This window comes from Pseudorca crassidens, chromosome 19, assembly GCF_039906515.1.
Source record: "Pseudorca crassidens isolate mPseCra1 chromosome 19, mPseCra1.hap1, whole genome shotgun sequence".
Lineage (NCBI taxonomy): Eukaryota > Metazoa > Chordata > Mammalia > Artiodactyla > Delphinidae > Pseudorca > Pseudorca crassidens.
In genome coordinates this window covers 19519353-19546227 of record NC_090314.1, presented here as the reverse complement: position 1 = coordinate 19546227, position 26875 = coordinate 19519353, and the positions used below count along the sequence as shown (strand labels likewise).

The window sequence follows — 26875 nt, the reverse complement described above, 5'->3', positions numbered from 1 at the left end:
AACAGTTCCCAAAAATAATAACCAGTTGAAAAGTCCTTTTGCTACAGTTTTCTCAGGAAGCCGAGCAAGCCTTTCCATTTCCTAGCAGGTCCCTCGAAGGTCAAAAGAACAGGGAATGTTTGCAAAGGCATCTTGTTTGCTTTTGTTCCCACCAGCACTTAGATCCCCTGGGAACACCAGACTCTAATAAGCAAAATAATCTAAGGAGAGGAAGAAGTAGCAGGCACCTTTTAGATGGGACGCACTGCAGCCAGAACATCGACCTGGGGATGGCTTTGCACCACATTGGTATTTTGAACTTGGAAAAGTTCCATCTGTTTGGTAAATGCATAGCTTTTTTTTCATTTTACCTATTGACCCCCTTCATTTAAAAAATAAAAATAGTTAACAAGATTTAACTAAATTTTCAAAACCCAATACACATTTTGGCTTGATGTAAGTAATTTCCATTTAAAATTTTGATATTTATTAAATATAATTGTATTGCCTTTTAATTCTAATAGCTAACATTAAGTATTTTAGAAGTAAAATAAGGGACTTCTCTGGTGGTGCAGTGGTTAAGAATCCACCTGCCAGTGCCCGGGACATGGGTTCGAGCCCTGGTCCAGGAAGATTCCCACATGCCATGGAGCAACTGAGCCCACATGCCACAACTACTGAGCCCATGTGCCACAACTACTGAAGCCCATGTGCCTAGAGCCCACGCTCTGCAACAAGAGAAGCCACGGCAATGAGAAGCCCACACACCGCAACGAAGACCCAATGCAGCCAAAAGTAAATAAATAAATAAGAACTTTGAAAGTTTATGAAAAGTAATTATTTTGATTTTATACTTCATCTATTTATTTTATTTTTATTTTTAATTTTTGACCACGCCACACAGCATGTGAGATCTTAACTCCCTGACCAGGGATCGAACCAGTGCCTCCTGCAATGGAAGCACGCAGAGCCCATTGGACTGCCAGGGAATTCCCCTTAATTTATATTTTGATAAACTATATTCAAATTTTTTACACTTTGGATATAATAAGAACATATTTTTTTAATCCTTTAGGTCATTACTGTCAACAGAACACAACTATGTGAAAAATGTTGATTATCACAATTTTGTTATAATTTTGCTGAAACGAAGGTACAAAGTACAAAAAATAAATTTCATGAAATAAATATAGAATAACTTACAAAGTATGCTTGCTTTATTTTATTACTCTCCCAAACATCCCTGACCCATCAACTGAACAGCAAGACAAGAGTTCCAAAAGTTATTCTTGGTAACCTTTGATAATTTACTGATTTGGGCATATAAAACTATAGCTGTACATGTATTTTTAAATATTGTCATTTCAAAGATACAGTTGTCAAGACTGGAGAGTGGAACACATTTTATTTAGCAGTGTGTTCACCTGATCTATGATTTTTAACATTTAGGCATAGGGTGTGTGGGTCTCTGTGAGTGCATTAGTCCCAGGGCCTGCAAATGTCAGGGGTAGCTAATCAGAGCTTCCCCAGGGATCATGGTGCGATCTTCTGCACTCAGCTTATCTCTTGAGGAGGAGTTCTTCTAGAATTCTAAGAAATATCATTTCTTCCACCACCTTACACCTAAAAGATGATTAATTTCAAGTCTCTTGACCATCAGGTTCTAGCTGTCACATAATTTGCCTTTTCAGTGTGATGCTCTCCTACTGAACCAGGGCTGGGGCCTTCCAAACAACAAATTAAGAACAAAACCCAGTAAGAACTAAAGAGCTGGAAACAGGCTGAGTTCTATGACACCTTGCTATTTCAAGTGAGGTCCTGGGAGCAGAAGCATTGGTGCTCCCTGGAAGCTTGTTCGAAATGCAAAATCTCAGGTCCCACCCCAGACTGACTGAATAAGAATATGCATTTTAATCCCCAGTTCATGGGTATGCCCATTAGGGTGTGAGAAGAACTTCTCTAACTCTGGACTGAGACAATTAGGGGAAAGGTGAGGAAGAGGGGGAGGATGGTGACACCGGATCAGCTAGATGCTTGGGGAGAGACACCCATGGGAGTAGTTTGTCCTGGGTTTCACTGACAGCAAGGGCACTCGGGTAGCAGCATAGGAACCCAATGTGATGACTGGGCCACTGGGCCCCAGAGTGGGGAGGATGTACCAAAAGACATTTTAGGATGTCTGCCCACGCACTCTCTCTTCTGGGGGACTGCTGTCCCTAGATCCAGTTGCACTGGAGTGATCATGTCATAAACCGTGTGATCCTGAGCCCCCTGGTTATAACCCATATAATCAGAGATACATCTCAGGTCCAAAGGCAGCTAATTCATGGTCTGGTCAGTGACGTGACTTGTGGCCTAGCTGGAATATATAAGCTAGGCCATCAGATTCCTCCCTGGGGGGGTTAGGTTGGTTAAGGGCGGGGAGGTAGGCGTTCTGGCAAGTTATAAAGAATTAAGGTTGGGTGGCCCTAAAAGGCGATGTGCAGGCCTAAAGTATGAGGCAATGGAGACACTGACTAAGCAGAGGAAGCTGGCCAGAAGAGAAAATGGGAGCGGAATGGAGGAGATATGCACACGCGCAAGGGGGCGGGGGGCAGCTGAGAAAGAGAAGGAGGTGAGAGAGCAGCCTCAGTTGCTGCCCTTCCTCTAACCCATGTTTAGTTTTTCCAGGTATAAGTCTTTGATTCTAGCAACCAACAGACCCTTGACTAGAAGAGTAGGTGAATTAATTCCTAATAGTCAAAACCTGAGTAAGCTGAGGCTATTGAACTATAATCCATCTATTAGAGTTGGCTCAGAAATTGGAAAGAGTGAAAAGAGTGAACTTTGGTGGGAAGAGATTGACCTCTGAGGACTGACATCTGGGTGTCTGGGCACTCAGTTTAGTACTCATGTGTAGCCTAGAGATTACAACAGCATGTCTTATTTGCCGTTACTTGGTTTGTCTCTCTGTTTTTCAAAATTGGAGGAAAATGTTCAAAAGTCCAACAGAAAGCTCAGATTAGGGATATTGCTGGTTAAGTACTTATTTCGAGCTTGGATTATCCAAATCATTTTTGTTAATAAGGTCTTAATATTTGAACATGTTAGAGGAGATTAATTAGGGAGAATTAAAATAATACTTCTGTAGCAGTCTTGGCTTGAACCTAACTGTGTCCACCACTGGGCTATTTAGACATATGTGGCCATGGGGGTGGGATAGTGCAAGTAGGGGCTCCGAAGGAGTCTGTTCTTGGGGCTCCATTTGTACAGAGTTGTTGAAGAAGGAGCATGACCTTTGCCCATGCCAGCAGAGGGGGTCTTGGGAGGGGAGTCAACACTGCCCTCTGAGCGCTAGGGAGAGCGGGGCTTCCGAAGATGCTGAAAGAGCTGTTGTCCCTAAGAAATCTGAAACATCAGGGCACAAACCTCATTGTTTTGATGTCTGGGTGACATTGAAATGTGACCAAAAATGGTGGAGGGGTTCCCCCACTTCAGCAGCAGAGCCTCACGTGCGCCTCTGGGCACTGAGGGCAGTGGTATGACTCAGACACCCCAAGCCTGCTGGGCGAGCTACATTCTGTTTTAAGTTGGCTCTTACATGTCACATGAACTTGCTTTGCTCATAGTCTACACCAGGGGTCCCAAACCCCCAGGCCTCAGACCAGTACCCGTCCGTGGCCTGTTAGGAACTGGGTCGCACAGCGGGAGGTGAGCGGCAGGTAAGCAAGCGGAGCTTCCTCTGCCGCTCCCCATCACTCCCCATCGCTCGCATTACCGCCTGAACCATCCCCCCTCGCCCTCCGACCACAGAAGAATTGTCTTCCACGAAACTGCTCCCTGGTGCCAAAAAGGTTGGGGACCACTGGTCTACACCCTTAAACTCTTGCCCAACACCTGTTTTTTACTGTTGCTGTTTTCAACTCCTGATGTCATGCATATCCCAAATCTTTACTTGTCTACTTGTGTCCAACAGGACTTACTACTGTGATCTCTTATCTGTTCTCCCCACTGCCATTTTTGCTCTCCTACATTCCATGTTCAGCGGAATAGCCAGCAGGAACTTTTACAAATGGAAACTTTCTCTTAATATTCCAATGTCTTCCCGTCATCCTTAGCATAAACCAAACCCCTCACCCGTGTAGTCTGGCCCCTCCCCATCAGGCATCACCTGCTTCTGCTCTCCTTGCTGGTTTCACTCCACCCCTGTGGACTTTCTCAAATACCTTTGAGCTCCTCAGTGCATTTGTGGAAACTGGTCCTGCTGCTTGGGGCTCCTTCTTCTGTCAACTCAAATGCTACCTCTATTGCTAAGCCTTTCTTGACCCCTCTGTCTAAGATGGCTAGCTCTCTGCTGAAGCCACTTTCTAGTATCTCCTTATGTTTATGTTTTCATTGAATGTGTCACCATCTAGAATTTCCATGTGTCTGTTTCTTGTTTGTTTATTGCCTTACTCCCTCCAGTACAATGAAAGCTTCGTGATAGCAGAGCCCTCATCTGCCTCATCCGCTGCTATATTGCCAGCACCTAGAACAGTTTCGGGGACACAGCCGGTGCTCAGTAAATAGGCATGGAAAGCACAATTTAACTCCCTCCTATGTCTGATCTCCCACTGGTTGCTTAGCTCACATGCCTACATTTGCTCCTCTGGCTGTGGAGGTTCCCCTTTTATACCTGCTTATACCTCTTATACCTGCTTCTGGCAATTCTGATAAACTACTCAGATCAAGCCTCATCCCTGGAATTTTCTCTAGTCCCGGAAGAGGAAAGCTAATGGGTGGTTGACTCTGTGCGTTTAGAGTGTTGGTGTTTGAAATTATTCCTATTCCACACCCACTTGACTGCAGAGAAATCCTTTCTACCAGTACTTTGCTCTGTCTTGCACTTCTCTGCATGTTGACTCTTTTCTAAGATAGCAGACCTGCTTACTGGCAGCACCTGGGCCTCACATCCGAAGAGGTCCCCACCAGCCAGATGCTGGTTCTCTCTCCTAAGTTCCCATTTGAAAACTCCTGCGGGAGGACTAGCCTGACTTGTGTCATGTGCCCACCCTGCATCAGCCAGCTGTGACAGGTGGACTGAGTCCCACTGCCCAGGCATGACCACTGGGGTCCACTCCTGAGTCTCAGGGCTATTTTTGGAGAAGGGAAGCTTGTTGTGAGCTGGGAGTATACCCCAATCTCTGTCTCTTACAGTGGCCCTCCACCCTTGGCTGACAGGACTCACAGTGGATATCTAACACAAACTGAGCCAGTAAGAATCCCTCTCTTAGAATTTTGAATAATAAATTAGTGTAGGGTAAATCAACTTTGTTGAGGCATAATTTACGTACAATAAAACACACCCAACTTAAATTCAAAGAGTTGTGACAAATGTACACACCCATGAAATAACCACCATAATCAAGATATAGAATATTTAAATTATCCCTCAAAGTTCCCTCATGCCCCTTTGTAATCATCTCCTTCAAACCATACCTAGGCAAACACTCATCTATTTTCTGCCTCTACAGATGAGTTGGGCCTTTCCCAACTCATCTGTACAAAAGGGATCACACAGCGCGTATTCCTCTGTGCCCGGGTTCTATCATTTGGCACAATGCCTGTGAGATTTCTGCATGTTGCCCCATCTATCGGTAATTTGTAGAACACCCAGTTTTGGTCACAAAGTAACAACCGATCAACAGACAGAGAGGAAAGAAGCCAAGATACGGAGGGAAGTAGAGATGGAAGGCCACAGGGTCTAGAAGGGCTAGAGAGTAAACTCAGAGCCTGGTTCTAAAACAAAAACTTTAAAAACCACTACCACTACCCAGGAAAGTACAATACTATCCCATTTATCAAAACAAAGGGGAGGAAAAACAAGCCCATATATGAGTGTACTTGTCTGGGCAAAGGCTGGAAAGATACATACAAAGGGGTTAATTGTGGTTATCTCCGGGTGGTGGGATTATGGGTCTTTAAAAATATTATTTTTGCTTATCTAAATTTTAAAGTTTCTACAATCAACAAGGGTTATTTTTACTTTAAGGGGAAAAAGTATCTTTATTTTCAAACGTGCAGCTTTTAAAATCAGGCCGGGAAACTTCTCAAATGCTTGACATTTTTTAATGATGCAAACTGTTCCTAGCTACATCTCAAACCTCTGATGTGGCAGCTACAGCTCTGCTGCAGTTGTTTAAAAGCAAAACCTCCGGAATAGGGTCATTTCTGACGAATTATTCACTAAGCTCGGTTATGTTGAAGGCCCTCTTAGGTCCTCTCAAATTCTAATTGTTCTATTTGTGGGCTAAAACCTTAACCCAGCTGTCCTTGTGATCCTTGAGCCTGTGGTCAAGTGGAAAGGATTGTACTTCCATCATTCTCAGAATGTGGGCCAGCAGAATCACTTGGGGTGGTTATAAAAATGAAGATTCCTGAACTGCACCCCAACATATTGACCCACAGTCTTTGGGAGTGGAGTTCAAAGGGTGACTTTTAACAACCCAATTAGGCTATTCTGAGACACACTCAACTTTTAGAGTCAGTGTGTTCATTTCTGACCAAATAAGCTTAGTTCCTCCCCTTAAACGGGCTTCTGAGGACTCCCACATCTAACCAGCTGATATTCACCTCAGCTCTGCCTCTGCTCCCAGGACTAGTCATAACCTCAGGCAGAAGAGAACAGAGCTGGTATTGATTCTGTTTTGTTTCAAAGAACTGTGTCCTTTGCTTTCGTGTGTTTACTCTCTCGGGAATACAAGCACCACCACCCCTACTCCTGAATCTCGGGCCTTTGTGGCGTTCTTGCTGTCCGGGGACCCCTTAGTGTCTAACTGGTTTGTTGCCTGCTTTCACGGACATCCTGTTATGTCCCAGCCAGGGGTTCTATTGTTTTGCATTACCTGTCTCCTGGGAGACCCTGATAATTTTTAATTATTTTTTCTTTTTGCGGTACGCGGGCCTCTCACTGCCGTGGCCTCTCCCGTTGCGGAGCACAGTCTCCGGACGCACAGGCTTAGCGGCCATGGCTCACGGGCCCAGCCGCTCCGCGGCATGTGGGATCCTCCTGGACCGGGGCACGAACCCATGTCCCCTGCATTGGCAGGCGGACTCTCAACCACTGCGCCACCACGGAAGCCCGACACTGATAACTTGATGACTGCCCTCCAGACTGACCCTTCTCTATTTGTGCTCATGTAGAGAAGGTTCAGTGCTCCTCCCCACCCATCCACTCCTACTCCTGGTCTTTGCTCTGCACTGGTGACTGTGCTTATTTCTAGATGCAAGTCCCATTCTGCTGAGTGGATCCTAAAAGATGACAAGAAGGAGATTGGCTCTAATAACTTAGATTTCTCTTGGGCTCATCCTTCCAAGTTCAACAATGGATGTCGAGCGTATTGAGTCTTATTGGGTCTTAGTGAAGTTGTCTCTAATTATTCTTAGAAAATTTTCTGGGTGCTGCTTTATCTGTACTTACCTTGTCCTCATTTCTTTTTTTAAGTTTTAATGATGGCATACGTTGAATTTGTCCTCAAGAATAGAAATAGTTGGACTTCCCTGGTGGCGCAGTGGTTGAGAATCCACCTGCCAATGCAGGGGACACGGGTTTGATCCCTGCTCTGGGAAGATCCCACTTGCCGTGGAGCAACTAAGCCCGCGAGCCACAACTACTGAGGCCGTGTGCCACAACTACCGAAGCCCATGCACCTAGAGCCCGTGCTCTGCAACAAGAGAAGCCACCGCAATGAGAAGCCCGCGCAACGCAACGAAGAGTAGCCCCCCGCTCGACACAACTAGAGAAAGCCAGTGCACAGCAATGAAGACCCAAAGCAGCCAAAAAAAAAAAAAAAAAAAAAGAATAGAAATAGTCAGTAGAACACCAATGATCTATTACTATAATGTCTATATCACAGTTAAGATCCAAATAGTGTTGTTTTTTAAGTCAACTCGATCAAAGTCCACTACTTCAGAATCAACAGCCTCTCTGAAATCACAGTAACACTTAAATATGGTTAAAACTCAAATTCAGAAGTTTGGTTAGTTGAAAGGCTTAATAAATTTCCAATTTGTCCAAATAGAATTACCAAGAGCAAAATTTAGGGTTTTTCTTACAGAAATACAGTGCACTAGAATTACTAATACTAGACAGTTGTTAGAAAATTTGGAGTCCTGAGATGCAGAAAATTGTGTTTTTCAAAGATGGCTACACAATATCTCCCACCTCACATGCTCCTCTCCCTTCAAGATGCATTCTTGAATTCCTCTCCCCTTAAATCTGGGCTGGTCTTCATGACTTCTTAAACAATAGAATTTGGCAGAAGTGAAGTTCTGGGATTTTCAAGGACAGGTCATAAGGAGCTGCGCACTTCTCTTGAGATGCTTGCTCTGGGGCAAGTCCGCCACCATGTAAGAAATCCAACTCTCCTGAAACAGCTATGTTGTGAGCAAACCCGAGCGAGCCATGTGGAGAGAGACAGCCACGTTGCCCAGAGCCTAGCTGCTCCAGCCATGCCAGCCCAGGTACCAGACATGTGAGCCAAGTTGCCATCTTGAGCATGAGGTAACAAGGAATCCAGGCCTATTTCAGACAGTTTTCCTGTTGTTCTTCTGCCTAGTTAGAGGTTTGTGTCAAACTATACCACCATTGGCCATTGTGGCCTTAACGAGAGTCCTAAGTCTCCTAAGTTTCCACTTAAGTGTTTCCACTTAAGTGTTTTGATATGCTTTTTGCCCCTTCAAGAGCTTCTGTGCTGAGGGATTCCTGGTTGACTGGGCAGCAGCCATTCCCACACATCCATGGCTGGCCGTCAGGGATTTTCAGATGTTGATGAACATCATGGACTGGAAACTGCTAGGCAGCTTTTGGCAACAGGAATCCACCTTTTCTTGGCCCTCCTGGGATTCTTCTCTGCTTTACCATCAGCCATATGGAATTCTGCTGAAGCTCAAACCACAAAGCAAAGGGCCAACTGCACACAGAAGAGATCGCATTGCACTAAGAAGATTTCTGATACTCTCACTGAGGTCATGGGGAAGCTGTCCTACAAAATGTAGCTGATCTAGGGCCGCCTCCTGAAGGACAGCTTTTAAAAGCATTTCTTTCAGCTCTATCTGGCTTTAACCCTTGAGGCTACAGCGTGAGGATTCACTATGGCCACAAAATAAACACAAATGCTTATTTCCTAAATCAGAAATAACTACAGAGGGATTACCTGTTGGTCTAACACAGATTACTTTGCAAAATAACAGCCAACTTGGCGGTTGGTTGAGGAGGTTGGACTGTTAAACTTGCAGGGGAGAGGGTGTTGTGACTCCTGTTAGTATCTTCATCCTTCTGTTTCTTTTGTTATACTCTTTAGTAACTTTTTGAGGCAGTGGATGGGGTTAGCTGGTAGTAGAAGGGACCTGAGCTGGTAGCTCAGGGTTACTTTTTGCTTCAGTGTGGGCTATTGTTGAAAGACCATCCATACCCATTTAATGCTATGCCAGGGCAGCAGAGAACATACAAGAAAGCTTTTATTAAGTTTTGTTCCTAGCTCTCACCAGTATTTACTGGGAAGACTGCGGCAACAGAGGCAATCTCTAGCCAATAGTTTCTTAGCTTGGGAATTCAGATGATTTGAAAATAATGCAATATGGTGGAGAAGAAGAGGGTCTCGTTTTACAACTACCTAAATAATTTACTTAATATTGACACCCAAATTTGCTCACCTTTGTGTCTATGCCTTGCTCTATACATTGAAATTTTGTCCATCATAACAAGGGAATACTAGTGAGTGAGAACCACAGTGGTGTTGTCTTGGTTTTCCAAGGCTTCATCCACAAAGGCCCTAAAGACAGCACCGGATTTTAAAGGTGCCAGTGCAAATATTTAAACATGATTACACAGCATGTTCCCCTTGAGAAGTACATCTTGCATTAGAAAAGTCAGCTCAGGAAGTCTAAAGCTTCAGAGCAGAGAAAGACATTGTTTGTATCACAGCGAAATATGGTGAGTGTTATGTCACTGCTTATGTCAAAGCAACTGAGTAATACCACAAATTAAAAAGAAAACAATTTGCTGATTCACTGCATCCTGGATCAGAATTGCAAACAGAGTTGGTTTTAGTGAGCACAATGAACCAATGGAGAAACATATGGAGAAAGTGTTTGCTACTCTTTTGTCTTTTTTTTTTTTTCCAAGTAGGGATAAATGGAAATTCTGGCTATGGTAGAATTTGTAGGTTTTCCCTGAGTGCTTCCCTACTCTCTCGCCCTCCGCTGAAGCCCAACTAAATGAGACTATCATTTTGGCTTTTATTGCCTGAACAAAGCAGGGCAGGCCAGCTAGCCTAGGAGTCCAGCTCTGGGTGTTAATCCCCTAGGTGACCTTGACATCTTGCTACTGAGACCCCACCTGCAAACTGCTCTGATCTTTGAGAGCCTGGATGTCATGGAGAGACGTGCTAAGCTTCTGTAGGATATTTGTAAGATTATATGTCAATATTTCTGGGATATTCAGAAATTTTATTGGTGGTATGTTTTTTAGTTCACAGTGAAATTATAGCATCCTTTGCTATTTAATAATACAACCAATTTGCTTATTAAATTTGGCTTTCAGGGCTTCCCTGGTGGCGCAGTGGTTGCGAATCCGCCCGCCAACGCAGGGGAAACGGGTTCAAGCCCTGGCCCGGGAAGGTCCCACATGCTGCAGAGCAACTAAGCCCGTGTGCCACACTACTGAGCCTGTGTGCCACAACTACTGAAGCCCACGTGCCTAGAGCCCATGATCTGCAACAAGAGAAGCCACCGCAGTGAGAAGCCCGCGCACCGCAATGAAGAGTAGCTCCCGCTCGCCGCAACTAGAGAAAAGCCCACGTGCAGCAGCGAAGACCCAACACAGCCAAAAATAAATAAATAAAATAAATAAATTTATTTAAAAAAATTGGCTTTTAAAAACTCATATGCACTCTTTGAGGCATTGCGAACTAAAAAAAAATCACAGAAACACTTCTAATTTTCAACCATTTTTAACAAATAGGGGCACATACAGTGCCTTTGGAAGGTGAGCTCATTAAATCTATGCGTCTATAGAAATCTTTGCAGGTAATGGGCCTCATACTCCATAACATGTACAGTACATGGATAAATGAAGACATTGGTTCTTATGACAATCTTGTTGAATATAGAAAACCCATATAGTAAAGACATGGTGGAGGAAAGCCCCACCACCACGACCCCACCCCCCCAACCAAAGACGAATGCCCTATGGTATTCATTGTAAAAAGTAGAAACACTCTCAGAGATGTGAGGTCTGCAGAATGACTGAGGCATAGAATGATTGAGGCAATACCCATAACACAGTAAGATGAGCTCACTGAGAAACTGAGCCATGCGGCTGAGCTCTGCCAGAACCCCCCAAAAACCAGGAAGGCAAGAAAAATGGGGCATACCTTAGGATCCAGAGAAAAGAAATCTGTGAAAGGGGTTTGATAACTCCTATTTGTCCGAAGCAGAAACACTTAAAAATTATTTTTAAAACTTCCTGTAATTTAAACATCTTACCTCTACCTTTGTGACACAATCACTGTAATTCTTCAAGTTATCCAATTTTTATACAAAGTATTGGACAGGTTGAATGCCATTTTATAAGTTAGATTGATTTCCTTTATATGGTTTACAATTTTGCTTGCTTTTTGTGTTTGATATGATCAACTTCTACTAAGTTCATTTTTATAAAGACATAATTTATGGGGCTTCCCTGGTGGCGCAGTGGTTAAGAATCCTCCTGCCAATGCAGGGGACACAGGTTTGAGCCCTGGTCCGGGAAGATCCCATATGCTGCGGAACAACTAAGCCCTTGCGCCACAACTACTGAGCCTGCACTCCAGAGCCCGCGAGCCACAACTACTGAAAGCCCGCCACCTAGAGCCCGTGCTCCGCAACAAGAGAAGCCACTGCAATGAGAAGCCCACGCACGGCAAAGAAGAGCAGCCCCTGCTCGCCGCAACTAGAGAAAGCCTGCGCACAGCAACGAAGACCCAACACAGCCAAAAATAATAAATAAATAAAACATAAATAAATTTATTAAAAAAGACATTTATTTTGGACGAGTTTTCCTGTAGTGGAGATTTTTATGACTATCTTTTCTTTCCTAACTTTTGTTGTCATGGAGAAAGCTGGGAGAAACAGATACAATGGTTTTTGTTTGGGGGGGCTTTTTCTGTTCTGTTGCTTATATTCCATGTCGTACAGTGGAAAGAATGATGAACTTCATCTATGAATAGCTTAGGAGAAAAAAGGGAGACCTAAACTTAATTTATAATTAAAATTTAAAATTTAGGTATAGTCCTTCCTTTCATAACACTTTCCCTGAAAAAAAAAAAAAAGAGAGTGAGTTATACTAAATGGAAACAGTTTGTTCATCTAAAAACATTAACTTCTTGGCTCCACCGTAGCACTTTTCTTAATACTCAAAATTTAATACGTGTCCAGCTTCACCTACCCTCTACTGAACAGTATGCATTGTTCTTGCTTGTTAAACAGTGTAAACAGCAATTCTTAAATTCCACTGTGATAACAGAGAAACTTAAGCCTACCTACTTAAAAAAAAAGTAAAACCACAATTCACCTAAATGCCAAGAGGTAAGAAAATAAATCAGATTACTACAGAGATGATTCATTTGGAGGCCTTTTGTTTGTTTTCTTTTAAATAAGGTGGTGATTGAAAATGAAAAGGCTCTGAAGTAAAAGCATAGCTCTGCTATCTTTTATTAAAAATTTAGGGAATACAATTTTAGAAACCTCGGTTTATCCAGCAGTTATCTTAATTTGGGCAGTAGAAAAGGAGCAGGGCAAATATCCCTGATGATGGACTTCTAGGTAATTTCCAGGAATGAAATACCACTATTCTTTTTTTCCTCTTGCAAGTCATTTTTCCCAAAGTACACATGGTCCCAGGATTGTTAGATGACTTTTCCATTGTTCTCTTGGTAAGGGGGCAGGATGCATACTTGAATCCTGAACTATTTATTTATTATGATAATAAATTACTCAAAATTCCCTCCCTGTATGTTTCTGGCTAGGGTGAACTACAAGATACATTTTTACACAGATCTGGGGTTTGGAAGCAAAGAAGCAACCACTTTTTTTCTTTATAAATTTTATTTATGTATTTATTTATTTTTGGCTGTGTTGGGTCTTCGTTGCTGCATGCAGGCTTTCTCTAGTTTTGGTGAGCGGGGGCAACTCTTCGTTGCGGTGCGCAGACTTCTCATTGTAGTGGCTTCTCTTATTGCGGAACACGGGGTTCAGTAGTTGTGGCGCATGGGCTTAGTTGCTCCGCAGCATGTGGGATCTTCCCAGACCAGGGCTCGAACTTGTGTCCCCTGCATTGGCAGGTGGATTCCTAACCACTCTACCACAAGGGAAGCCCCAAGAAGCAACCACTTTGTGGCTAACATTATTGCTTATCTGCTGGCTTATCTTGATGGCATGGGACAGTGGCTGGACCTACAACTGCTCCACCTTCCCCTGAATCGTTCTCCAGCTTTTTCAGCTCCTGGGTTAGATATATAATGAAGGGGACAGCTTCTCCCACAGGCTGTCTATACCATCAAGGTTAGAGGCAGTGAGAAGTGACATGGTTTCAGTCTGTCCTCCTGGGGTTTTAGCTCATGCTTGTAGTTTCCAGGTTGTACTTGCTTTTCCCTACTTTATATCTATCTTCCCTTCCAGGCTGTCTTTGCTGAAGTCTTCAAGCTCCAGGATTAGGTGTGATCACAACAGCTTTACAGAGACTGCTTAAAGAGGCCCCACAATTGCGTAAGATTAGATATGATTTACATGATACACACACACACACACAAACACACACACACACCACACACACACACACCACACACACACACCACACACCACACACACACACACACCACATACCACACACACACACCACACACACACCACACACACACCACACACACCACACACACACACCACACACACACACACCACATACACACCACACATACCACACACACCACACACACACACACACCACATACACACACCACACACACACACACCACACGCACACACCACACACGCACACAACCACACACACCACACACACACACACCACACACACACCACACACACACCACACACACACACACCACACACACACACACACCACACACACCACACACACACCACATATCACACACACACCACACACACACCACACACATACACCACACACACCACACACACACACACCACACACACACCACACACACACCACACACACCACACACACACACACACCACACACACCACACACACACACGCACCTCCTAGTGCATTCTGCTCCTTCTGCTCCTGTGGGTTCTGAGGCTTCAACTGAATCCTGGCTGATTGTATTTCATTGATTTTATTATAGTTGGGTAAATGCATTATCTTCTTTGGGTTTGCACTTCCAAAAACTTTATCATTCAGAATAGTGTACTGCAGGTTGGTTATATACGTTTTGTACTTTGAAGACGAATTAAACTCAATGCCTGAATTTGAAGAACAATAAACTTGATCAAATAAACAGCTTGTTCACATCTTTCAGCTTTTCACAATTGCCTAACTTATAAAAATTGCTCTGGGACAAAATAAAAAGAGATAATATACACATTGTTCTTAGAAATATGGAGGTAGACATCAGAAGAGAACAATTTAACCAGTTGACCAGTTGCCTCTGGGTGGCAGGAAGTGAGGATAAGGGCATCCGGAGATGCTGCTTTTGGTAGAAGACTTTTTAAGCATCATTTGACTCCCTAAACTAGCTGAATGGAATATTTTGATAAAAATAAGCATTGTTACAAGAAAGTTTTCATAAAAAGCCAAGTTCTGTGCCACCTATTTGTAATAGGGCAGGCAAACAGGAAGGAAATAGTGGACTTCCCTGGTGGTCCAGTGGTTAAGCCTCTGTGCTCCCAATGCAGGGAGACTGGGTTCAATCCCTGGTTAGGGAAACAGATCCTGCGTGCCACAACTAAGAGTTCACATGCCGCAACTAAAGATCCCACACATGGCAACAAAGATTCTGCGTGCCACAACTAAGACCCGGCACAGCCAAATAAATTAATTAATTAAAAAAAAAAAAAGAAGACGAAGAAGAAAGGAAATAGGAAAGGTTATCGTTTGAATTGGACAGTAGAATTTAGTTCTGGAGAGGTTCCAATACAAGTTGAAAGGAAGGTCAAGTTTGGGGAGGAATATGAAACAGTAAGATTTCAAGGGATAAGAGGATGAGCTCTTCCTTCTTTAAGACTCATTTGCTACAAAAAGAAAATCTTGGCAACAAGTGTCTCTCCTCCCCAGCTCTCTGCCTTCTCTTATCTGTATCTTGTGAGCTAAATGAATGAAAATTTAAGAAGTTATTGAAACAAGATAATACATTGAAGCAGCTCCTTTCAGAGCCATGTTTCACGGACTTGAGGAGCCTTGAGTTCTGGGACTGGTATAGTGACGGCCATAAACAATAATTTTCACTTAAGAAAAAACTTTAATTCCTCTCACGGCTTAATTATATTTTAGCCTCATTTATCTCCTTTTCATGACTCAAGCCCTTGGATTTCAACTTCTTGCCAATTCTTCCACATCCTCAATTTGACCTTTCCCTTAGCATTTATTATTTTCCACCCAAGTTCACATATAGAAACATAATTTGGGAATATCAGGACTAATTTAAGTCAAGGCATTGGTGAAAAAAGTTAGGTAGTTAACCCCTTAACAATACCCTCCTCCAAAGGAGTAAATGCATGAGAGATTTTTTTTTAAAGAGAAAAAAGATAAGGTTGGGACGAAAACAACAAGAAAGACATAAAGAAAAGTTCATGGAAAATGGTTCTACTCTGGCAGAAGAAAAACAAATTGTATATCAGCAGCTTCACTAGTCCTATTTCAAAGCAATAAAATAGTTAGGTTTTCTCTAACTCATTCACTTGTATCCATTTTAGAACTGCCTGCTCCTCCATCCTTCAGAGCTTATTCCTTAAATCATTTGGGAATTCCAGCTACATAAATTTCTAATGAGTCCAATGAAGCCTGAGAGCTGAATGAAAAGTATTACATTACTATCCTGCCTTTATACATAGTTTTTCCTTCTAGAGACATAAAGCATTTCACACATACTTTCTCTTTTACTCAGCAGGCATTTCTAAGAGTGGAACAGCAGGCTGCGGACCCTAAGTCATGTGAATCGCCAGCAAGGGAGACTCAAATTCCAGACTTCAAGTTCTGGACTTTTTCCACTGAACTCTGGCACCACTCGAGATCCAAATGATGTACTTTCCAGACTGTGGTTCCTTCTGATTGATGAGTGTTCAAGGGATCCCTCCTAGAGACCTTTCTCTAGGTCAGTTTCATTCTGTTATCAACCCCTCTGGGTAAAAATCCTCCACTAGTTACAAATTCGGTTCATGTCTGTTCTTCCTGACTTCTCATCAAAGAGTTTCTACCCTCGCGTCATGGTCACATTTGCAGATTCTTTCCTGAGATGGGAATTGTCTGGGCCTGAAGACAAGCTCTTTTATGAGACTACCTACACTCTTAATTCCTTCTCACCTACCTCAAGTTTTAATTCCCTTTGAGAGATGTTTGTTTGAAATCACTTTTGGTTTGAAATCACTTTTTCCAAGAGAAGAAATCAAGAGCTTGGCAAACAATGAGAGATTTTGTCTGTTGGCTTATTCACTGACTCAAGGACTTTCACTATTCCCTGCTCTGCGACTCTGAAAATAATTTCTTTGTGCTTTCAAATTGCCTATCAATACAATTGGAATCTCTCCGGTGATAATGACTAATTTAAAAATATTTTAAAGCATTGATATCAGAGGGGGTCCCAACTTCTGAAACATCATTTACTACCCACAATCCTTACATTTATTGACAAAGAAAATGATTAGAATTTGTGTGTGTGTGTGTGTGTGTGTGTGTAATAGGCTGTGTTGGGGGTGAAATGGTAAATGAATTATCCAAAATTAGTGATGTTATCAGACAAGCCATTTAGAAGAAGAATATGTCACTCGCTACCTCCTCATGTGATATGGGTCCATTAACCTTTGGCTATATTTCAATAAATAAAATTGGAAGACAGAACACTTATTTCCCCATTTGAAGGTATTCCCCAGATACTTTACAAAATTTATGCATTAAAATATGTGATACAATGGACCATGGAGATGGCAGCGCCGTGGCTGAGGCAGTGTGAGAACTGTAGGGTGGGGCGTCCATGGAAGTTGAAGGAGGAAGTATTTATGAATGACCTGCTGAAATGTGAAAAGAAGATGATATTCTCCAAGGCATCAGGCTGCTGGAGGACCTGCTGCCCAAAGGGAGCAAAAAGGAGCAATAGGTCTATATCTTCTACTTGACTGAGGGCACTGCCAGCTCAAGGAATGGGAAAAGACCCTAAGATATATACAGGGGCTGCTACAGGCAGAGCAGTCAGGCTAAGGAGCTGAAGAAAGGAGAAAACTGTCTCTGTCTCCCCTCCCACATCGGCTCCTGTCCCCCTACTCCCCGCCATCCCTCTATCCCCACCTCGCTTTGCTCCTCATCCCAAATCCCTCTGAATTCCTGCTTATTAAGATTCCTCCCCCTCCCCTCACTTTAGGCCCTTTCAATCTCCCTGTTAATGGTCTCCCTCCAAGCAGGTCCCCCTCAGCCTCCGCTCACCTCCCCAACCCCTCACCAAAGGCCTTCCTGGTAAGATTTAGGAGCTAGCCAAGTCGATTTATAAATTCTCTCAGCATGTCTAGTTTATGTTGATTCTTAGCAGCATTAATTTGGGAATTTCAATTTTTTAAACCAATTTCTCAAACTTTGCCATTGCTCTAATCATGTCACAGAATGATGCAAAATAAAATAAGGGCCGAATGGTACTAATGCAGGGAAGAGAGATGGAACGAGGGGCCTACAACGCGAATCCACTTGTGTCCCTTTGTGAGGCGATGAGAAAACTAAGGAAACCCATGACTGGGCAAAGCAGGCAGAGATAGTAATGGCTTAGGATCCTTTGATTTTTTGAACGGTGGCAAAATCAAACTAGAACCCAGGTCTCCAAATGTATAATTTCATGGTGTCAGTGAAGCACATGAGCTTAAGAAGTAGGAAGCGGAGTTCACAGTCTGGCTCTGCCTCTTAGGAGTGTGAGAATTGAGGAAAGTTACTTAGCCTCTTTGAAACTGTTTCTCCTTTTGTGAAATGGGATACATTTGCTGCAGGATTAAATGAGCTAACCTGGCAAGGGCCAAACTGAGTTAAAAGTCAGTCTTTGCCCCAGCCTCCTCAGCCCTTTGCTTGACAGGTGGAGCAAGCCACAAGGATTGCACAACTCCTAGATTCCCAGGTCACATCAAGGGAAGGAAGGTGGCCAAATCTTTATCAGGAATTTAAACCTGGCTTGTTTGCCCCTGGCTCAAACTTATCACTGTGCTGGGGTAATTCTCCAACCCTCTCTGGAACTCAGTTCATTCCTCTGTGGGATGAAGAAATACAATCTATGCCTTTAAGACACGGGTTAGATAAGAACCAATTAATGTTTATAAAATACAGTGTTACCCAAGGATGAGAGTACAGGGTCAAAATGCATTTTCAATACATGCTATTATAGGTCAGGGTAGTGTTTCCCAAATTGTGGAGTTTGAATTGCTGGTGGTATACAAAACAGTTTTTGGCTGCCGCATAAAATGACAAAAAATATGTAGAGAGAAAGTGACTCCCTTTCAATTGTCTTTAATTACATCAAGAAGTAATTCTCATTTGGAGTCTCTAATACTTGTTTCTCTCTTTAAAAAGAGAGTAAACCTTGGGAGCCATGCCTTCAGCAAGAGGAGGAATTAAGGAGAATTTAGAAATATTTCCAAAGTTTTAATTTTTATGTTTGTCTTCTAGTTATAGCAAATAACACTGGTTTCCCATTTATGATAATGGCAACCTTTTTTCTTAATAGTAAATGGAAGTTTTTTTAAAAATAAATTTATTTATTTTTGGCTGTGTTGGGTCTTCGTTGCTGCATGTGGGCTTTCTCGAGTTGTGGGAAGCAGGGGCTACTCTTCGTTGCAGTGCGCAGGCTCCTTATTGCGGTAGCTTCTCTTGTTGTGGAGCACGGGCTCTAGGCGCACAGGTTCAGTAGTTGTGGCTCGTGTGCTCTAGAGCACAGGCTCAGTAGTTGTAGCACACGGGCTTAGTTGCTCCGCGGCATGTGGGATCTTCCCGGACCAGAGCTCGAACCCATGTCCCCTGCATTGGCAGGTGGTTTCTTAACCACTGCACCACCACGGAAGCCCGGAAGTTTTAAAATACATTACATATTAGAAAATTTTTAATTTTAAAAATAGGGAATTCCCTGGTGGCCCAGAAGTTAGGACTCTGCGCTCTCACTGCTGAGGGCCCGGGTTCAATCCTGGGTTGGGGAACTAAGATCCCACAAGTGGCAAGGCATGACCAAAACAAAACAAAACAAAACAAAAAAACTTGATTCAAATAAAAATATTAAGTAAATACTAACATAAATGATATGTGGATTTGGACAAATTGAAAAGGTAGTTTTCAAATGACTGAAGTTTGGGAAACACTGGCCTCATGGATGAGGAGTCCAGGGACCTGTATTCTAGCCCTGCCCCTGGTAGAAACCTACCACGTGACTTTGGTGAAGCTGAGCCTCAGCACCTTCATCTGGAACTAACAGGGCTTGCTCAGTTGGTCCCTAAGGAAACTTCCAGCTCTAGTATCCTATCATTTGAAGCAGATGACTAAGACATTTTCTGTTTTCCGGTTAAGAATCAGTTGTTCTGTTTTCTCTCCATAACCCCCTTCAGGCATTTGATACCTAATCGAAAAGAAATATGCATCTCCATTTTATTAACACTCATAAGTTTAATTAATGCATATGTTGTTCCAAAAATGCAAAAGAAAGGAAGGAATTCTTTGTAATGGAAAGAATACTGGATTTTGAGGGAGATGACATTCATTCTGGTCCTCAAATTTGCCATTTACTGAAAATGTGATCTTAGGTAACCTTAAGTTCTCTTTAGCACTAAAATTCTATGAAATGCAAACAAGTCTATAAAAAGGAAGTAGATCAGCTGAGAATTCACTGCCTTTCCTTTCTAACTGAGATATTTAATACCCCACAGTACGATTTTAATATAGACTCAGAGCTGAAAGGAGATCTTCATTTATTTTTTCTCACTCCCCAAGGAGATCTTCATTTTAACTCTCATTTTGATACTAGCATTGTACTTGGTACATAGTAGGTAATCAATAAATATTTAATGAATAAACAAAAAGTGGCTTCTCATGAACATGAGGCCAAGAAGAAACACATTTCATCAGGTAAGAATTTAATTAATTCAAAGGGAGTTAATTGAGCACCTACCATTTGGCGGCCATACTTGCCAAGCATTATACCTTTTACCTTCCATAAATAGCAAGATGAAAAAGACATGGCTTCTGTCTTCTATTAACCAATGACACTTTGAGGGGAGATGGCATGTGTACAAATAACCACAGTATGGTAAAAGAACTACAGTGCAATGAGAAAAGTGCCAGGCTCCTCACGAGCAGAACTGTGCCCCATCTTCATTCTTTTACTAACTAGTTGTATGAATATGAGAAACTCATTTGTAGAGTCAAATACCAGTTTCATCACCTGTAAAATAAGGTTACACTGTATGATCTCTAAGGTCCCTTCCAGCTATGAATCTGAAAATGATTCTATGCCCCTGAGAAATTAGTTTAAATGCTAGTCTCGAAGACTCCTAACTATACATTGGAGATTATTTCTTCAATACACTTATTTTTCCAGGTAAAAATAATAAGCAAAATCACACAATTTTTTTTTTTATTGGCTTCAATCACAATTGCCTTAATCTTTGAACTCTCCTACTAGCAAACTTTCGAATTTGATTTCTCTTGATTTTTGTAAAGACAGTAATAGGAACACCTGCTTTCTCAGTTTACCTCAAATACCCTAGTGGGAAGTTAGATGAAAGAGTCAATTCAATTCCATTCAACAAACATCTGTTGAATATCAATTATGTGCAAAATCCTAAAAATGACTCCAAGATAAAGAAAAGTCATGGGGCTTCCCTGGTGGCGCAGTGGTTGAGAGTCTGCCTGCCGATGCAGGGGACATGGGTTCGTGCCCTGGTCCGGGAAGATCCCACATGCCGCGGAGCGGCTAGGCCCCTGAGCCATGGCCGCTGGGCCTGCGCGTCCAGAGCCTGTGCTCCGCAAAGGGAGAGGCCACAACAGTGAGAGGCCCGCGTACCGCAAAAAAAAAAAAAAAAAAAAAAAAAGAAAAGTCATGGCCCTCAAGGAACCTAAAACCAAGTAGAGAAAATGAAACATTTTCATTATAACAAGAGAATTCATTTCATAGAAAGGAAAAAACAAATTCAGAAAGTAAAACAATATGGAAGATTAAAAAAGAACTTAAAAAGAAACGATATGGAGGAGGGTTGGAAATCAGTCAGAAATTCCTCAGCCTAAAAGAAACGATGACCCATATGTTAGCAAGTAAAGGTATCAGTTGGAAGATCTTGCATTCAAATCCATTCCACCAGGGCAAGACTGGCTGGGGCCAGCAGCTCGAGTAGAGATAGCTTGTGAGCTGTCCGCAGGACTCTCTGGGTCCCGGGAGAAGGACTCAAATTCCAGCCAATGCTGGCACCCTCCAACAGAAGGGAGAAAGAAACAGCTGACTTAAAAAGTTGCCCCCAAAGTCAGGCAACCGAAGTTGAGAAGAGTACAGAAGCATTTCCCAAACAAAGAACAGAGGGGAGGACAAGCAAGAGAAACACTTGCGTTTCATGCAGTCGGTGAAAGATAATTTTCTTCTCCCTCATAATCTCTACAGATGGTCATAGGTAGGAACATTCAGAAAAATGAAAATGCAAAGCTCTATCAGAGGAAGAGAAAAATGATTGATATGAGGAAAATCTCTATCACTGCATGGAATATTCCATTTTATACAGATTTCTCCTGAAGGTCCAGGACTGAGCTAAAGGACTGAGCCTGCGTGTAGGTGCCCTGAGTTTGCGGGTAAGGAGAGGAGAAGGGGATGGAGCTGAGTCAGCTCAGCAACAAGCTCTGGGAATCCTACAGAACACTGGAGACAGGGTCTCTGCTTACCCTTTTAGATACAATACGATAATTTCCTATAGGCTGCCAGGAGCGTTCTGGCTCAGACATAGATGTAGAAACATCTAGACTGGCTACACCATTTTCCACACTTTCGGCCATTCTGGGTATAGTTGTAAACTAAGATCAAATTACACATCTTTGAAAACCTGATACTAACGTTCTGCTCATACCACACTGTCAAACACCTCACAAAAAATGTGAAATCAGGAAGAAAAGTGAAAAATAAGACAGCAGGGTAAAAGTAGGGGCATTTCTAGACACTTCATCCCCTGCAAGACTACCACAGACAAAAGGAGTTGCCTCCAGAATTTTCCTCTGGGCTCTATTATTTTTTCTGTATGTTCTACAACTATCAAGGCATCTACTACAGTTTATTAATGCACATGTTTGTGTGTATAAATTATGCTTGTCCAGCTAAATTCTGAGCAAATTCCACACTCTTCAATCCAGGATCCCAGACTTAACTCCACAAATCCCAAGATCCGAAACTCCTGCTCTAGGACCCAAGCACTGAATAACTATGGGCGAATTCCTAGGCTTAGCCTGGGGGAGCTGTAGCAACAATAGCAAAAAGGTCCAAAAAGCAAAACAAACAGGCACACAAGCAACTTTCCTATTGCTTAAACAATGAGGCTGTTCTTAACTTTTTTTTGTTTGGTCTCAGTCAATAGTGAGTCAAAAGACTACGGCGGGTCTTCCCTGGTGGCGCAGTGGTTGAGAGTCTGCCTGCCGATGCAGGGGACACGGGTTCGTGCCCCGATCCGGGAAGATCCCACATGCCGCGAAGCGGCTGGGCCCGTGAGCCATGGCCGCTGAGCCTGCGCGTCCGGAGCCTGTGCTCCACAATGGGAGAGGCCACAACAGTGAGAAGCCCGCGTACCGCAAAAAAAAAAAAAAAAAAAAAAAAAAAAAAGACTATGGCGATCTTTTTCATCTTTGAGATTTAACCACACTAGGGGACAATAAAATATTTGGGATTTTGGATGTTGGTTTGTTGTTCTGTTTTGTTTTTGTTTTGTTTTGTTTTGTTTTTCTGGTGGTGGTAGGCTTCAAACTCCTGTTGTACAATTATTAGTGGGTTTCTTTTTTTAAAGTCATGTTTGATTGTTATTTTAAGTAAACATTGCTTCCCTTTAGTTATAGGAAGGGAACACTTACTTTCTACTCTCACCAGGATATATATTCAGAAACAAGATCCTGCAAGAATCCTTCCCAATTTAAAGCTAATTTAGAGGTTTGTCTGTAACTTCAGAGACAACCCACTTGAATTGTTCTAACTTTGGGTGAATATGGAGTCTCCCAAAACAGGCCACAATTTTGAACTGGATACATTCATAACATCAAGGGGAATATACCTACGCTGTCCATATGAGTAATGAGAGTTTAATTACAGGAGAAGCCCACCTTTCTGCACTATTAAATATCATGTATTCTGAAGAAGGAAAGGAAAAAAACTCACCTCCAAATGAAGTTCAAATTACCTACAATGATGTGGTGAAAAGTTTATCTACATAGGAAACTATTATTTTATCGTGAGAAAGAAAAAAAGCATGACACAAAATTTTCTATTGTATTCTACCACAAAATTCTAATTATTTACATATAAAATGGTTATATTTATTGTCCTTAAACAAAAGAATGTAATAATTTTTGCTTCCCCTCTCTAATGCTATGTACTTCTGTCAGTATAAGAAAACAGTGTAGAAAAATACATCCTTAAGAGATATAACTACATGAAAATGCCGAATTGTGTTGTTGTTGTTGTTGTTTCTTTTTGGCCAAGCTGCGTGGCTTGCTGGACCTTAGTTCCCCGACCAGGGACTGAATCCACACCCTCAGCAGTGAGAGCATGGAATCCTAACCACTGGACCCCCAGGGAATTCCCAATGCCAAACTGTTAATACAACATTTTGCTGAGAGGTGAGAAAATGGAGTAAGACAGGATGTAAATTTTTAAAAAATTATATTTCAAGATAGTAAATGTTGGTTCAAAAATTTTTAAAGAAATGATATCCACATAAAAAAATCATGACTAAATCACCCTTAGTAGCTAACCACACAGCAGCAATGTTTTCTGAATAACTCAAGAATGAGATTCAAGAAAACGGGTTTTTAGTGGTTGGATCAGCTTTGTTTTGGAAGTGAATGCTTTCCAGAACTTTTACTTATGATTTTGATTATACATATACTTGATGTTATTTTTATGGCTCTTTGCCAATCCCTTATATTTTATGAGATTTTGATCTTTCACTTTTGCAGCTAGCTGGGATTATTATGTAGAAAAATAGTATCTAACACTTACATCTTACTCTTAGTATCTGACACTCTGTTGCCAGACCCTGTTCTAAATGTTTTTCTCATATTAACTCACTTAATTCTCAAAACTGTGAAGTAGGTAACATTACCATCTCCATTTTACAGATGAGAAGATTGAGGCATAGGGAGGTTAACAAATTTGCCCAAGGACACACAGCTAGTAAAATTTTAAAAGCCTAGGAGGAAATGCACCAAGGTATTGATGGCGGTTTCTTAGGGTGTGGGGTTATAAAGGAGTGTTAAGAGAGATGACATGACAAGCTCTTGAATTAAGACAGTGGCAGCTGTTTTGGAACAGAGAAGACAGACTCCAGAACGTCTAAGAGAAAATACTGGCAGGGCTTGGGGACTGATTCATGCCACATGGGGTTGAGGGAGAGTGGCCTGAGTCTGAAAACACTCCAGCTTCTGGCTTGGGTGACTGGATGGACATGCTCACTAGGGTAGGGAATATAACAGATGGAGCACCTTTGGGAGAGAAGATTGTTCTCAGTTGTGACATATCAGGCTTTATTGTAAGTATCTGAATATGTAAATCTGAAGCCCAAGAAAGAAGGCAGGTCTGGCCTTGAGAGTCTTCACACAGAGCTGGTAATTAAACCCCAAAGAGAGGTTGTCATAACGCAGGGAGAGTGTGGAAGAAGAAAAACAGCTGTGGAACAAGAATAAAACTCTGGAGAATCTCAGCTTTATGGGATATGCAGGTGATAAGAGAGACATTCGGATTTGACATTAACATAGCAAATATAAATATGAAATGCCACGTACGTATTTACTTCTCATGGTAGGGTTCATTTATGAGAGACAAGGTAGCATGGAAGTGGGGCAGGGCAGTAGACAAGTTTGGGTTCAAATCTAGCGCTTTATCACTTCGGAGCTCTGTAACTATCGTCAAGTTACTAACTGTTGGTAAAATATAAATGATTAATACACTGCTCATACTGCTGTGGGTATTAAATGGGTTAATCCACAAAAGCACTTATATGGCACGGTGCCTGACATGTAGCATGGACCCAATAAATAGTACATATTAGCACTAATGAGTATGCAAGTCATACAATTATTTTTCATTCCATTGTCATACTTTGCCAGTTGAGGAAATGGTCTGGAAGTCTGTTGACTAGCAGTAATGAACTAGAGTGGAATTAAACAATTGTACGAAAAAGTCACCAAAACAATTCACAGACACTCAAGAACTGGTATTTTCCATGAATTTGTTTGGTACAGTACATGTAAACAGAGGTACTAGCAGTTCGTTAGAAGAATTAGCAGGGCCTGATAGAAATATTGGTATCTGAGCTACAAGACTGCATTAAAATTTTTCTTTTGTTCTACTATAAGTATTCAACAACTAGCCCCAGTATCTGGCACAGAGTAAACCATCAATAAATATGTTGACTGAATGTAACAAAATGATTTTTTTAAAAAAGGAGGGGGGATGATTTCTTGTACCTGGTATTAAACATCTCACCATTGGAAGAATTATCCTTATGCAAAGAAAAAGATGAAGTAGCCATGCCTAGGTGCTGTCACTTGAGATCTCTCAAAAGAGCTTGGCTATGCAACTCCTCTCCCATCAGCATCTGCTGCATATTTGAAATTCCCAGCCTTAGTTGTCCTCCTTTGGAACTTTAGAGTTTAGAGTCCACAGAAGAGCCAATTAAAATGCAAATATGTCATCTGTATACGAGAACCAACTTGGCTTCTGGCAGACACTGACACGTTTATCAGCTCTGCTGTGTGAATGGTTAGCTGCCTCCCGGAGGCCTAGACCTTGGGCGCAGTAAGGGCTGCTTCTCAGCAGACACAGTGAGGTCTGCTTTGGCCAGTGGCAGGGACACTGCTGACCGCCAGCCTCGCTGCAGCCCCGAGGCAGGCCCAGCTGCAGGAAGCAGCCAGGACAAAGACAGCCCCGGGAGGTCTCATGGTGGGGCGGGACGCCATCATGCCCCGGTCTCCCTGTTCCTGAATTCGGGTCACCTCGGCCCTTCCAAAAACCGGCTGGCTCTCGTCAGAACGTTCGCGGCCGGACGTGTGGGTGCATAGCGATGTTCATTGTCTTCTCACTGTTTTCATCACTGCAACCTCCAGTTCCCCGGCACATGAGGGCCGGGGAGGTGGCCAAACCGAGTTAAAACCTGAAACGTCTTTTTTGTTCTTTACAGTTCAGTCAGTTTAAATTCCATGCAATCTTTACGGTGTGAGCTAATATGTATTATACAATTCTGTGTTTGCCTTTTCAAAGGCTCTTCAACTTACAAATACCACGCTGGCCTCCCGGCCGGGAAAATAACACAATTAAAACGCACAGTCGGTAAGTTCCAACCCAGCGTTTGGGGCTGGGCTGCGGCTGCAGCCTCCCCTTCCTCCTCCGCCCCGGCGCTCTTCCGGCTCCCCTTTCGCGTCCCCAGGACAACGCCCGCGCGCACCCGGAGAG

The 26875-nt window shown here is 42.5% G+C and overlaps 1 long non-coding RNA gene across 2 annotated transcripts in view; it reads right to left on the bottom strand.

The window, feature by feature from the left end:
• The window catches only part of LOC137212434 (uncharacterized), a 37494-nt gene extending 10626 nt beyond the window's left edge, over window positions 1-26868 (bottom strand). Inside the window, exon 1 of one of the 2 annotated variants that reach the window (XR_010937514.1) lies at window positions 25891-26868. This is a non-coding gene — a long non-coding RNA (uncharacterized lncRNA). The remainder of the gene's footprint in view (window positions 1-25890) is intronic. The other variant, XR_010937515.1, reaches the window with a different exon arrangement.
• Between the last annotated feature and the right edge of the window lie 7 nt (window positions 26869-26875).